The sequence below is a fragment of the Pleurodeles waltl genome, chromosome 8 (genome assembly GCF_031143425.1).
Source record: "Pleurodeles waltl isolate 20211129_DDA chromosome 8, aPleWal1.hap1.20221129, whole genome shotgun sequence".
NCBI classification, from domain to species: domain Eukaryota; kingdom Metazoa; phylum Chordata; class Amphibia; order Caudata; family Salamandridae; genus Pleurodeles; species Pleurodeles waltl.
The window spans coordinates 438,883,459-438,897,344 of NC_090447.1; the positions used below are offsets into that span (position 1 = coordinate 438,883,459).

At 47.9% G+C, this 13,886-nt stretch overlaps 1 long non-coding RNA gene across 1 annotated transcript in view; it reads right to left on the minus strand.

Moving 5' to 3' along the window:
* Positions 1-210: 210 nt before the first annotated feature.
* LOC138249110 (uncharacterized) overlaps positions 211-13,886 on the minus strand; it is a 45,491-nt gene continuing 31,815 nt past the window's right edge. Inside the window, exon 3 of the long non-coding RNA XR_011194722.1 lies at positions 211-331. This is a non-coding gene — a long non-coding RNA (uncharacterized lncRNA). The remainder of the gene's footprint in view (positions 332-13,886) is intronic.

The window sequence follows — 13,886 nt, forward strand, 5'->3', positions numbered from 1 at the left end:
GTATAGGTGCTCCCGGCCCTGGAGGAATCTTCCCCACCCCCAACAACTGTACAAGACAGATAATAAAGTGTAAGAAAAAGGACCTAGGCACTCATATAAAGAAACCGCCTCTATGTTTAACAAAAATACATAAGTTATAGAAATATTAATAGATATATAGTCGAACAATAATCCATGAAATCAGTATGTGGTGAACATTTGGTCCTTTAATAAAACAAAAGGCAACATGGAGATTCCATCATCCAAGAAAAGGAAAAACGAACAACAGCCACGAAGAACAGCCAACACGTGTTTCGTCATGGGGGGTATACTCCCCTCGACTTTTTCAAGGCTACAGAAAGTATAACAAATGTCAACACTTATTGAAATAAAACATATTACAAGAAGATGAAAAGACAGTGCTTATTCATATGCAAAAATAATATAATTCATTGCCTCATAATTCTCAAACATGCATATCAGTATATATCTTTTATCACAATCCAAAACAATTTATGTGGACCCTTTATAAGTCCTTAAATTTCATGCATACACAGATTAATTATTACATTGTCACATCCAGTGCGAAGAGTGAGAGTGAACAACCCCGGCGCAGACGTGCGGATGACTACAAAATAGAATCCAATATAACCATAATATTACTATAAAGCTATGTGTATACATAAACCACCAAAAGTATTGTGCTCAACCAAGACAAAAAGAAACACATACCTCACTGAAAATTCCAAATAGCGTTAATGCATCAACCTAAACCAATTAAAATAGGTACTGTATCAATCAACCAGGAAACCAAAACTGATGCTCACCCTATACCCAGGGCAGATGAGCTCATAGATACACTGGCATCTGCCAAGTATCTAAGCACTTTTGACTTGACTGCAGGGTATTGGCAGATCAAATTATCAGAAGATGCAAAAGTTAAAACAGCATTTTCAACCATTGGAGGCCATTACCAATTCACAGTAATGCCTTTTGGATTGAAAAATGCACCTGCCACTTTTCAAAGGTTGGTGAACACAGTCCTGCAAGGGCTGGAAGCTTTTAGTGCAGCATATCTGGACGATATAGATGTCTTTAGCTCCAGCTGGGATGATCACCTGGTCCACCTATGGAAAGTTTTAGAGGCCCTGCAAAAGGCAGGCCTCACTATCAAGGCTTCAAAGTGCCAGATAGGGCAGCGGAAGGTGGTTTATCTGGGACACCTGGTTGGTGGAGAACAGATTGCACCACTTCAGGGGAAAATCCAAACTATTATAGATTGGGTTCCCCCTACTACTCAGACTCAAGTGAGAGCCTTTTTAGGCCTCACTGGGTACTATAGGAGGTTCATAAAGAACTATGGCTCCATTGCAGCCCCTCTTAATGACCTCACTTCAAAGAAAATGCCTAAGAAGGTATTATGGACAGCAAACTGTCAGAAAGCTTTTGAGGAGCTGAAGCAGGCCATGTGCTCTGCACCTGTCCTGAAAAGCCCCTGTTACTCTAAATAATTATATGTCCAAACTGATGCATCTGAATTAGGGGTAGGGGCAGTCTTATCACAACTTAATTCTGAGGGCCAGGATCAACCTGTTGCTTTTATCAGCAGGAGGTTGACCCCTAGAGAAAAGCATTGGTCTGCCATAGAGAGGGAGGCCTTTGCTGTGGTCTGGGCACTGAAGAAGTTGAGGCCATACCTGTTTGGCACTCACTTCATTGTTCAGACAGACCACAAACCTCTACTTTGGCTAAAACAAATGAAAGGTGAAAATCCTAAATTGTTGAGGTGGTCCATATCCCTACAGGGAATGGACTATACAGTGGAACATAGACCTGGGAGTACCCACTCCAATGCAGATGGACTCTCCAGATATTTCCACTTAGACAATGAAGACCCATCAGGTAATGACTAGTCTTATTGTCCTTCGTTTGGGGGGGGGGGGGGGTAGTGTAGGAAAGTACCATCTTGCCTGGCATGTTACCCCCATTTTTCACTGTATCTATGTTGTTTTAGTTGTATGTGTCACTGGGACCCTGCCAGCCAGGGCCCCAGTGCTCATAAGTGTGCCTGAAAGTGTTACCTGTGTTATGACTAACTGTCTCACTGAGGCTCTGCTATCCAGAACCTCAGTGGTTATGCTCACTCATTTCTTTCCAAATTATCACTAACAGGCTAGTGACCAATTTTACCAATTCACATTGGCATACTGGAACACCCTTATAATTCCCTAGTATATGGTACTGAGGTACCCAGGGTATTGGGGTTCCAGGAGATCCCTATGGGCTGCAGCATTTCTTTTGCCACCCATAGGGAGCTCTGACAATTCTACACAGGCCTGCCACTGCAGCCTGAGTGAAATAACGTCCACGTTATTTCACAGCCACTTACCACTGCACTCAAGTAACTTATAAGTCACCTATATGTTTACCCTTTACCTGCTAAGTTACTGGTAAAGGTTAGGTGCAAAGTTACTTAGTGTGTGGGCACCCTGGCACTAGCCAAGGTGCCCCCACATTGTTCAGGGCAAATTCCCCGGACTTTGTGAGTGCGGGGACACCATTACACGCGTGCACTACACATAGGTCACTACCTATGTGTAGCTTCACAATGGTAACTCCGAATATGGCCATGTAACATGTCTAAGATCATGGAATTGCCCCCTCTATGCCATCCTGGCATTGTTGGCACAATCCCATGATCCCACGGGTCTGTAGCACAGACCCTGGTACTGCCAAACTGCCTTTTCAGGGGTTTCACTGCAGCTGCTGCTGCTGCCAACCCCTCAGACAGGTTTCTGCCCTCCTGGAGTCCAGCCAGGCTTGGCCCAGGAAGGCAGAACAAAGGACTTCCTCAGAGAGAGGGTGTTACACCCTCTCCCTTTGGAAAAAGGTGTTAAGGCAGGGGAGGGGTAGCCTCCCCCAGCCTCTGGAAATGCTTTCATGGGCACAGATGGTGCCCATTTCTGCATAAGCCAGTCTACAACGGTTCAGGGTCCCCTCAGCCCTGCTCTGGCGCGAAACTGGACAAAGGAAAGGGGAGTGACCACTCCCCTGACCTGCACCTCCCCTGGGAGGTGCCCAGAGCTCCTCCAGTGTGCTCCAGACCTCTGCCATCTTGGAAACAGAGGTGCTGCTGGCACACTGGACTGCTCTGAGTGGCCAGGGCCAGCAGGTGACGTCAGAGACTCCTTCTGATAGGCTCCTTCAGGTGTTGCTAGCCTATCCTCTCTCCTAAGTAGCCAAACCCTCTTTTCTGGCTATTTAGGGTCTCTGCTTTGGGGAATTCCTTAGATAACGAATGCAAGAGCTCATCAGAGTTCCTCTGCATCTCTCTTTTCACCTTCTGCCACGGAATCGACTGCTGACTGCGCTAGAAGCCTGCAAAACTGCAAGAAAGTAGCAAAGATGACTATTGCGACCTTGTAACGCTGATCCTGCCGCCTTCTCGACTGTTTTCCTGGTGGTGCATGCTGTGGGGGTAGTCTGCCTCCTCTCTGCACTAGAAGCTCCGAAGAAATCTCCCGTGGGTCGACGGAATCTTCCCCCTGCAACTGCAGGCACCAAAGAACTGCATCACTGGTCTCCTGGGTCTCCTCTCAGCACGACGAGCGAGGTCCCTTGAATCCAGCAACTCTGTCCAAGTGACTCCCACAGTCCATTGACTCTTCAGTCCAAGTTTGGTGGAGGTAAGTCCTTGCCTCCCCACGCCAGACTGCATTGCTGGGAACCGCATCTTTTGCAGCTACTCTGGCCTCTGTGCACTTCCGGCAGAAATCCTTTGTGCGCACCCAAGCCTGGGTCCACGGCACTCTAACCTGTATTGCACGACTTTCTAAATTGTCCTCCGGCGGCGTGGGACTCCTTTGTGCAACTTCGAGTGAGCACCATTTCACTCCTCTTTGTAGTGCCTGTTCTGGCACTTCTATGGGTGCTTCCTGCTTCTGAGAGGGCTCCTTGTCCTGCTGGACGCCTCCTCGGTCCCCTGACGCAATTGGCGACATCTTGATCCCTCCTGGGCCACAGCAGCATCCAAAAACCCTAACCGCACGGTTTGCAACTAGCAAGGCTTGTTGGCAGTCTTTTGGTGGGAAAACACTTCTGCACAACTCTTCACAACGTGTGACATCCATCCTCTAAAGGGGAAGTTTCTAGCCCTTGTGGTTCCTGCAGAATCCTCAGCTTCTACTGCCTAGTAGCAGCTTCTTTGCACCCACAGCTGGCATTTCCTGGGCATCTGTCCATCTCCGACTTGCTTGTGACTTTTGGACTTGGTCCCCTTGTTCCAGAGGTACCCTCGTTTGGAAATCCATCGTTGTTGCATTGCTGGTTTGTGTCTTTCCTGCAGAATTCCCCTATCACGACTTCTGTGCTCTTTGGGGAACTTTAGTGCACTTTGCACTCACTTTTCAGGGCCTTGGGGTGGGCTATTTTTCTAACCCTCACTGTTTTCTTACAGTCCCAGCGACCCTCTACAAGGTCACATAGGTTTGGGGTCCATTCGTGGTTCGCATTCCACTTTTGGAGTATATGGTTTGTGTTGCCCCTATCCCTATGTGTCCCCTTTGCATCCTATTGTAACTATACATTGTTTGCTAAGACTATACTGCATATTTTTGGTATTGTGTACATATATCTTGTGTATATTTGCTATCCTCATACTGAGGGTTCTCACTGAGATACTTTGGCATATTGCCATAAAAATAAAGTACCTTTATTTTTAGTATATCTGTGTATTGTGTTTTCTTATGATATTGTGCAAGTGACACTAGTGGTACTGTAGGAGCTTCACTCGTCTCCTAGTTCAGCCTAAGCTGCTCTGCTAAGCTACCATTATCTATCAGCCTAAGCTGCTAGACACCCTATACACTAATAAGGGATACCTGGGCCTGGTGCAAGGTGTAAGTACCCCTTGGTACTCACTACAAGCCAGTCCAGCCTCCTACACCCGGGTACTGCCAAAAACTGCCTTTCCGTGGTCTCCACTGCAGCTGCTGCTGCTGCCAACCCCTCAGACAGGTTTCTGCCCTCCTGGGGTCCAGGCAGCCCTGGCCCAGGAAGGCAGAACTAAGGATTTCCTATGAGAGAGGATGTTACACCCTCTCCCTTTGGAAATAGGTGTGAAGGGCTGGGGAGGAGTGGGCTACCCCAGCCTCTGGAAATGCTTTGATGGGCACAGATGGTGCCCATCTCTGCAAAAGCCAGTCTACACCGGTTCAGGGATCCCCCAGCCCTGCTCTGGTGCAAAACTCAACAAAGGAAAGGGGAGTGACCACTCCCCTGACCTGCACCTCCCAGGGAAGGTGCCCAGAGCTCCTCCAGTGTGTCCCAGACCTCTGCCATCTTGGAAACAGAGGTGTTGGGGGTACACTGGACTGCTCTGAGTGGCCAGTGCCAGCAGGTGACGTCAGAGGCTCCTTCTGATAGGCTCTTACCTCTCTTGGTAGCCAATCCTCCTAACCTGGTAGCCAAACCTCCTTTTCTGGCAATTTAGGGTCTCTGCTTTGGGGAATTCTTCAGATAACGAATGCATGAGCTCACCAGAGTTCCTCTGCATCTCTCTCTTCACCTTCTACCAAGGATCGACCGCTGACTGCTCAGGACGCCTGCAAAACCGCAACAAAGTAGCAAGACGACTACCAGCAACATTGTAGCGCCTAATCCTGCCGGCTTTCTCGACTGTTTCCAGGTGGTGCATGCTCTGGGGGTAGCCTGCCTTCACCCTGCACCAGAAGCTCCGAAAAAATCTCCTGTGGGTCGATGGAATATTTCCCCTGCTAACGCAGGCACCAAAAGACTGCAACACTGGTCCTCTGGGTCCCCTCTCATCCTGACGAGCGTGGTCCCTGGAACTCAGCAACTCTGTCCAAGTGACTCCTACAGTCCAGTGACTCTTTAGTCCAAGTTTGGTGGAGGTAAGTCCTTGCCTACCCACGCTAGACTGCAAAGCTGTGCACCACGTGATTTGCAGCTGCTCCGGCTCCTGTGCACTCTTCCAGGGTTTCCTTCGTGCACAGCCAAGCCTGGGTGCCGGCACTCCATCCTGAAGTGCACAACCTTCTGAGTTGTCCTCCGGCGTCGTGGGACTCCCTTTTGTGACTTCGCGTGGACTCCGGTTCACTTTTCTTCCTTGTGCCTGTTGGGGGTACTTCTGCGGGAGCTGCCTGCTTCTGTTAGGGCTCCCTGAGTTGCTGGGCGCCCCCTCTGTCTCCTCCTCCAAGTGGCAACATCCTGGTCCCTACTGGGCCACAGCAGCACCCAAAAACCTCTACCACAACCCTTGCAGTTAGCAAGTCTTGTTTGTGGTCTTTCTGCGTGGGAACACTTCTGCAAGCTTCATTGCGACGTGGGACATCCGTCTTCCAAAGGAGAAGTCCCTAGTCCTCTTCTTTCTTGCAGAACTCCAAGCTTCTTCCAACCAGTGGCAGCTTCCTTGCATCTTTAGCTGGCATTTTCTGGGCTCCTGCCCACTCTCGACACTGTTGCGACTATTGGACTTGGTCCCCTTGTCTTACATGTACTCAGGTCCGGAAATCCACTGTTGTTGCATTGCTGGTGTTTGTCCTTCCTGCAGAATCCCCCTATCACGACTTCTGTGCTCTCTGGGGATAGTAGGTGCACTTTACACCTACTTTTCAGGGTCTTGGGGTGGGCTATTTTTCTAACCCTCACTGTTTTCTTACAGTCCCAGTGACCCTCTACAAGCTCACATAGGTTTGGGTTCCATTCGTGGTTCGCATTCCACTTTTGGAGTATATGGTTTGTGTTGCCCCTATACCTATGTGCTCCTATTGTAATCTATTGTAATTCTACACTGTTTGCATTACTTTTCTTGCTATTACTTACCTAATTTTGGTTTGTGTACATATATCTTGTGTATATATCGTATCCTCTTACTGAGGGTACTCACTGAGATACTTTTGGAATATTGTCATAAAAATAAAGTACCTTTATTTTTAGTAACTCTGAGTATGGTGTTTTCTTATGATATTGTGCATATGATATAAGTGGTATAGCAGGAGCTTTACATGTCTCCTAGTTCAGCCTAAGCTGCTTTGCCATAGCTACCTTCGATCAGCCTAAGCTGCTAGAAACACCTCTTCTACACTAATAAAGGAGAACTGGACCTGGCACAAGGTGTAAGTACCTCTGGTACCCACTACAAGCCAGGCCAGCCTCCTACATTGGTTGTGCAGCGGTGGGATAAGTACTTGTAACTACTTACCATTTTGTCATTGTGTACTTTTCATAAGAGAATCATATACAAAACAGTTCAGTGTATGTACACTTAACCAAAAGGTTTTGCTTTTCTCCTCTAAAACTTTTTACAAAGTTCTGAAAAGTTTTCTAAAACTTCTAAAAGTTTTCCAAAAGTTAGAAAACGTTTTTTTCTCTGTTCTTTAAAAAGTTCTGAAACTTTTTCTTCCTTCTCACTATTTCTAAACCTTTTGCTATCATGCCTGTGGTAGAAACAGCTCTTAAAACTGTCAATACAAGTTATGACAATTTGAATTACAAGAGCCTAAGAAGTGTGTGCTTAGATAGAGGTTTAGTGATAGGAAAGAACCCTACAAAAGAGTTTCTGTTTAACATGCTTGTTGTAAATGATGAGTCCCAAGCAGGCCCATCAAATGAGAGGTTAATAGAAGGTTCCCATTCTGACTCAGGAGATCACCTTGAGGATGGTGGGGAGGGTTCTGAACAGGATCTGACCCCTAGCAGGACACCCAGTAATGTGGGTAGTAATGGTTGTTCCCATCACAGTAGGGAAGCCTTTATTCCTAGAGGCCAAGTTTCTAGGGTCCAGTTAGTTAGGGACAGATCCCCCTCTGTAGTTTCCAACTTGTCTTCTGTGTCTAAGCATACCCAACCCACCCACCCTGAGGATAACTTGTTAGAAAGGGAACTCAAAAAGTTGAGGGTTGAAGAGACCAGAGTGAAGTTTAAACAGCAACAGTTGGCCTTAGATAGGGAATCCCTAGACCTGGAGAAGGAAAGACAGAGATTAGGGTTTGGACTCCATGGTGGCAGCAGCAGTATTCCTGATAGAAATCCTGTCAGAGAGCATGATTCCAGGAATCTGCACAAGATAGTCCCCCCTTACAAGGAGGGGGATGACATTAACAAGTGGTTTGCTGCACTTGAGAGGGCCTGTATGGTACAGGGGGTCCCTCCAAGGCAGTGGGCTGCTATACTGTGGCTATTTTTCACTGGAAAGGGTAGGGATAGGCTCCTTACTGTTAGAGAAAGTGAAGCTAACAATTTTACAGTTTTGAAGGATGCACTCGTGGATGGATTTGGCTTAACCACTGAACAATACAGGATTAAGTCCAGAGACACCAGAAAAAAGTCCTCTCAAGACTGGACAGACTTTGTGGACTGTTCAGTGAAGGCCTTGGAGGGGTGGTTACATGGCAGTAAAGTTTCTGACTATGAAAGCCTGTATAATTATTCTGAGAGAGCATATTCTGAATAACTGTGTGTCTGACTTGTTACACTAATATCTAGTGGACTCAAATCTGACCTCTCCCCAAGAATTGGGAAAGAAGGCAGACAAATGGGTCAGAACAAGAGTGAACAGAAAGGTTCATACAGGGGGTGACAAGGATGGCAAGAAGAAGGATGGTAAGTCTTCTGACAAGGGAGGGGACAAAAGTAAAACTGAGTCTTCTTCAGGCCCACAAAAATCCTCTGGTGGGGTGGTGGGTCCAAATCCTCTTCCAATAATCAACCTAAAAAGCCTTGGTGTTATTTGTGTAAAGTCAAAGGCCACTGGGCAAGTGACTCCAGTTGTCCAAAGAAAAACACCAAACCTCCCACTACCACAACCCCTGCTGCAAATTCCAGTGCCCCTAGTAATAGCAGTGGAGCAAACCTACAAATAGCCAATCCAAGGGAGTAGCTGGGATCACTATTGGCAATGTTGTTGCGGTTGGTCTTGTTAGGGAGACCACAGAGGCTGTGTTAGTCTCTGAAGGTGCCATTGATTTGGCAACCTTGGCTGCTTGTCCCCTTAATATGGATAAGTACAAGCAACCTCCCCTAATAAATGGTGTTGAGGTTCAGGCCTACAGGGACACAGGTGCCAGTGTTACTATGGTCATAGAGAAACCGGTCCACCCTGAACAACACCTACTTGGTCAGCAGTACCAAATGACAGACGCTCATAACAACACGCTCAGCCACCCTATGGCTGTTGTGAATCTCAACTGGGGGGAGGGGGTTACTGGTCCAAAGAAAGTTGTGGTTGCCTCAGATTTACCTGTAGACTGTCTACTAGGAAATGATTTAGAGACATCCACTTGGGCAGAAGTGGAGTTGGAAGCTCATGCAGCAATGCTGGGCATTCCTGTGCTATATTTTTGCTTTGACAAGGGCTCAGGCCAAAAAGCAAAAAGGACAGGGTAACTTGGATCCTAGAACAATGGACCAAGTGCTCCCTAAAGGTAGGGATAGCAAGGGTAAATCCCTACCCACTATCCCTCCCTCTACAGATGATTCTCCTTCTGAGGAAGAAGAATTTCCTCCCTGTGCAGAACCTTCACCAGATGAGCTGGCAGCAGACACTGCTGAGCTTTTGGGTGGAGGGGGGACTGCCAGGGAAGAGCTGAGTGTGGCACAGCAAACCTGTCCCACATTAGAGGGTCTCAGACAGCAAGCTGTCAAACAGCAAAATGGGGATGTCAGTGACTCACATAGAGTTTACTGGGAGGACAACCTCTTGTACACCGAGTCAAGAGACCCAAAACCTGAAGAAGCCAGGAGATTGGTCATTCCCCTGCAGTACAGAGAGGTCCTCCTAACTCTTGCACATGACATTCCTTTGGCTGGGCATTTGGGCCAGATCAAAACATGGGAAAGGCCTGTCCCCCTGTTTCACTGGCCTAGGATGTCAGAGAACACTAAAGATTTTTACAAGTCTTGTGTGAACTGCCAAGCCAGTGGCAAGACTGGTGGCCCTCCAAAGGCTCCCCTTATTCCACTACCTGTGGTTGGGGTCCCCTTTGAAGGGGTAGGGGTTGACATAGTTGGCCCCCTTGACCATCCTACTGCTTCAGGCAATAGGTTTATCTTGGTGGTTGTGGACCATGCCACAAGATATCCTGAAGCAATTCCTCCAAGGACCACTACAGCTCCTGCAGTGGCAAAGGCCCTCCTGGGAATCTTTTCCAGGGTGGGTTTCCCTAAAGAGGTTGTATCAGACAGGGGTAGCAACTTAATGTCTGCATTCTTGAAAGCAATGTGGAAGGAATGTGGTGTTACCTATAAGTTCACCACTCCTTATCATCCACAGACTTATGGACTGGTAGGGAGGTTTAATAAAACTCTCAAAGGTATGATAATGGGACTGCCTGAAAAACTCAGGAGGAGATGGGATGTCCTGTTACCTTGCCTCCTTTTTGTTTACATGGAGGTACCCAAGAAAGGAGTGGGCTTCAGCCCCTTTGAACTCCTCTTTGGACACCCTGTAAGAGGTCCACTCACTCTTGTGAAGGAGGGTTGGGAACAACCTTTAAAAGCTCCCAAACAGGACACAGTGGACTATGTACTTGGCCTACGATCCAGATTGGCTGAGTACATGAAAAAGGCCAGTAAAAACCTTCAGGCCAGCCAGGAGCTGCAAAAGCAATGGCATGACCAGAAGGCTGTTCTGATCCAGTACCAACCAGGACAGAAGGTTGTGCACTGCAGGTTAGAGTGTCGGGGACCCAGGCTTGGCTGTGCACAAAGGAAATCCTGGAAGAGTGCACAGGAGCCGGAGCAGCTGCAAATCACGCGGTACCCAGCAATGCAGACTAGCGTGGGGAGGCAAGGACTTACCTCCACCAAACTTGGACTAAAGAGTCACTGGACTGTGGGAGTCACTTGGACAGAGCTGCTGAGTTCCAGGGACCACGCTCGTCATGCTGAGAGGGGACCCAGAGGACCGGTGATGCAGTCTTTTGTTGCCTGCGGTTGCAAGGGGGAAGATTTCCCCTGAAGTGGTGCAATCTGTTCTAAACCTACCAGGTGTCCCAGATAAACCACTTTCCCCTGCCCTATCTGGCACTTTGAAGCCTTGATAGTGAGGCCTGCCTTCTGCAGGGCCTCCAAAACGTTCCATAGGTGGACCAGGTGATCATCCCAGCTGGAGCTAAAGACAGCTATATCATCTAGATATGCTGCACTAAAAGCTTCCAACCCTTGCAGGACTGTGTTCACCAACCTTTGAAAAGTGACAGGTGCATTTTTCAAATCAAAGGGCATTACTGTGAATTGGTAGTGCCCTCCAATGGTGGAAAATGCAGTTTTTGCTTTTGCATCCTCTGATAACTTGATCTGCCAATACCCTGCAGTCAAATCAAAGGTGCTTAGATACTTGGCAGATGCCAGTGTATCTATTAGCTCATATGCCCTGGGTATAGGGTGAGCATTAATTTTAGTTACCTGGTTGAGACCTCTGTAGTCAACACAAAATCTCATTTCACTTTTCCCATCTTTGGAATGAGGCTTTGGTACTAGTACCACAGGAGAGGCCCATGGACTTTCAGAGTGCTCAACCACTCCCAGTTCAAGCATTTTCTGAACCTCTTGTTTTATGCAGTCTCTGACATGGTCAGGCTGCCTATAGATCTTACTTTTGACAGGCAAGCTGTCTCCAGTATCTCTAGTGTGCTCACACCAAGAAGTGGTGCCTGGCACAGTAGAAAAGAGTTCAGAAAACTGACCCAGGAGATTTATGCAGTGGTCTTTCTGCTCAGCAGTAAGAAAATCTGCCAAAACTACACCTTCCACTAGAGCATCTTGTTCAGTGGAAGAGAAGAGATCAGGGAGAGGGTCACTCTCTTCTTCCTGTCCTTCATCTGTTGCCATGAGCAGGGTGAGATCAGCCCTGTCATAGTAGGGTTTCAGGCGATTGACATGGAGCACCCTAAGGGGACTCCTGGCAGTGCCTAAGTCAACCAAGTAGGTGACTTCTCCCTTTTTCTCAACAATAATGTGGGGTCCACTCCATTTGTCTTGGAGTGCTCTTGGGGCCACAGGCTCCAAGACCCACACTTTCTGCCCGGGTTGGTACTGAATCAGAACAGCCTTCTGGTCATGCCATTGCTTTTGGAGCTCTTGGCTGGCCTGAAGGTTTTTACTGGCCTTTTTCATGTACTCAGCCATCCTAGATCTTAGGCCAAGTACATAGTCAACTATGTCTTGCTTAGGAGCTTTTAAAGGTTGTTCCCAACCCTCCTTCACAAGTGTTAGAGGACCTCTTACAGGGTGTCCAAATAGGAGCTCAAAGGGGCTGAAGCCCACTCCTTCCTGGGGTACCTCCCTGTAAGCAAAAAGGAGGCAAGGTAACAGGACATCCCATCTCCTCCGGAGTTTTTCAGGGAGTCCCATTATCATTCCTTTGAGAGTTTTATTAAACCTCTCAACCAGTCCATTTGTTTGTGGATGATAGGGTGTGGTGAACTTGTATGTTACACCACATTCCTTCCACATGGCCTTTAAGTAAGCAGACATGAAATTGCTTCCCCTGTCTGATACCACCTCTTTTGGGAAGCCCACCCTGAAAAAGATTCCCAGGAGGGCCTTTGCCACTGCAGGAGCTGTAGTGGTCCTTAGAGGAATTGCTTCAGGGTATCTGGTGGGATGGTCCACTACCACCAAGATACACCTATGGCCTGAAGCAGTAGGAGGGTCAAGGGGGCCAACTATGTCAACCCCTACCCTTTCAAAGGTGACCCCAACCACAGGTAGTGGAATAAGGGGAGCCTTTGGAGTGCCACCTGTTTTGCCTCTGGCTTGACAGGTTTCACAGGACTTACAAAATTCCTTTGTGTCCTCTGACATTCTAGGCCAATGAAACATGGGGACAAGCCTGTCCCAAGTTTTCATTTGCCCTAAATGTCCAGCCAAGGGAATGTCGTGGGCTAGAGTTAGGAGGAACTCTCTGTATTGCTGAGGAATCACCAATCTCCTGGCAGCTCCAGGTTTTGGATCCCTTGCTTCAGTATACAAGAGGTTGTCCTCCCAGTAAACTCCGTGAGAGTCACTGACATCCCCATTTGCTTGTTTGACAGCTTGCTGTCTTAGACCCTCTAGTGTGGGACAGGTCTGCTGTGCCACACTCAGCTCCTCCCTGGCAGGCCCCCCTCCACCCAAAAACTCAGCAGTGTCTGCTTCCAGCTCTTCTGGTGTAGGTTCTGCACAGGGTGGAAATTCTTCTTCCTCAGAAGTTGAATCCACTGTAGAGGGAGGGATAGTAGGTAGTGTTTTACCTTTACTAACCCTAGATTTAGGGAGCACTTGGTGCATTCTTCCAGGATCCAAGTCACCCTGTCCTTTTTGCTTTTTGGCCTGAGACCTTGTTAAAGCAAAAATATGCCCTGGAATGCCCAGCATTGCTGCATGAGCCTCCAACTCCACTTCTGCCCAAGCTGATGTCTCTAAATCGTTCCCTAGTAGACAGTTTACAGGTAAATCTGAGGCAACCACAACTTTCTTTGGACCAGTAACCCCCCCCCCCCCACACAGTTGAGATTCACAACAGCCATGGGGTGGCTAGGAGTGTTGTTATGAGCATCAGTCACTTGGTACTGGTGACCAAGTAGGTGTTGTTCAGGGTGGACCAGTTTCTCTATTACCATGGTAAGACTGGCACCTGTGTCCCTGTAGGCCTGAACCTCAACACCATTTATTAGGGGAAGTTGCTTGTACTTATCCATATTAAGGGGACAAGCAACCAAGGTGGCCAAATCAGTGGCCCCCTCAGAGACTAATACAGCCTCTGTGGTCTCCCTAACAAGACCAACCCCAACTAAATTAACAAAAGTGAGCCCAGTTACTCCCTTGGATTGGCTATTAGTAGGTTTGCTCCCACTACCACTGCTATTACTAGGGGCACTAGGTGTAGCAGCAGGGGTTGTAGTTGT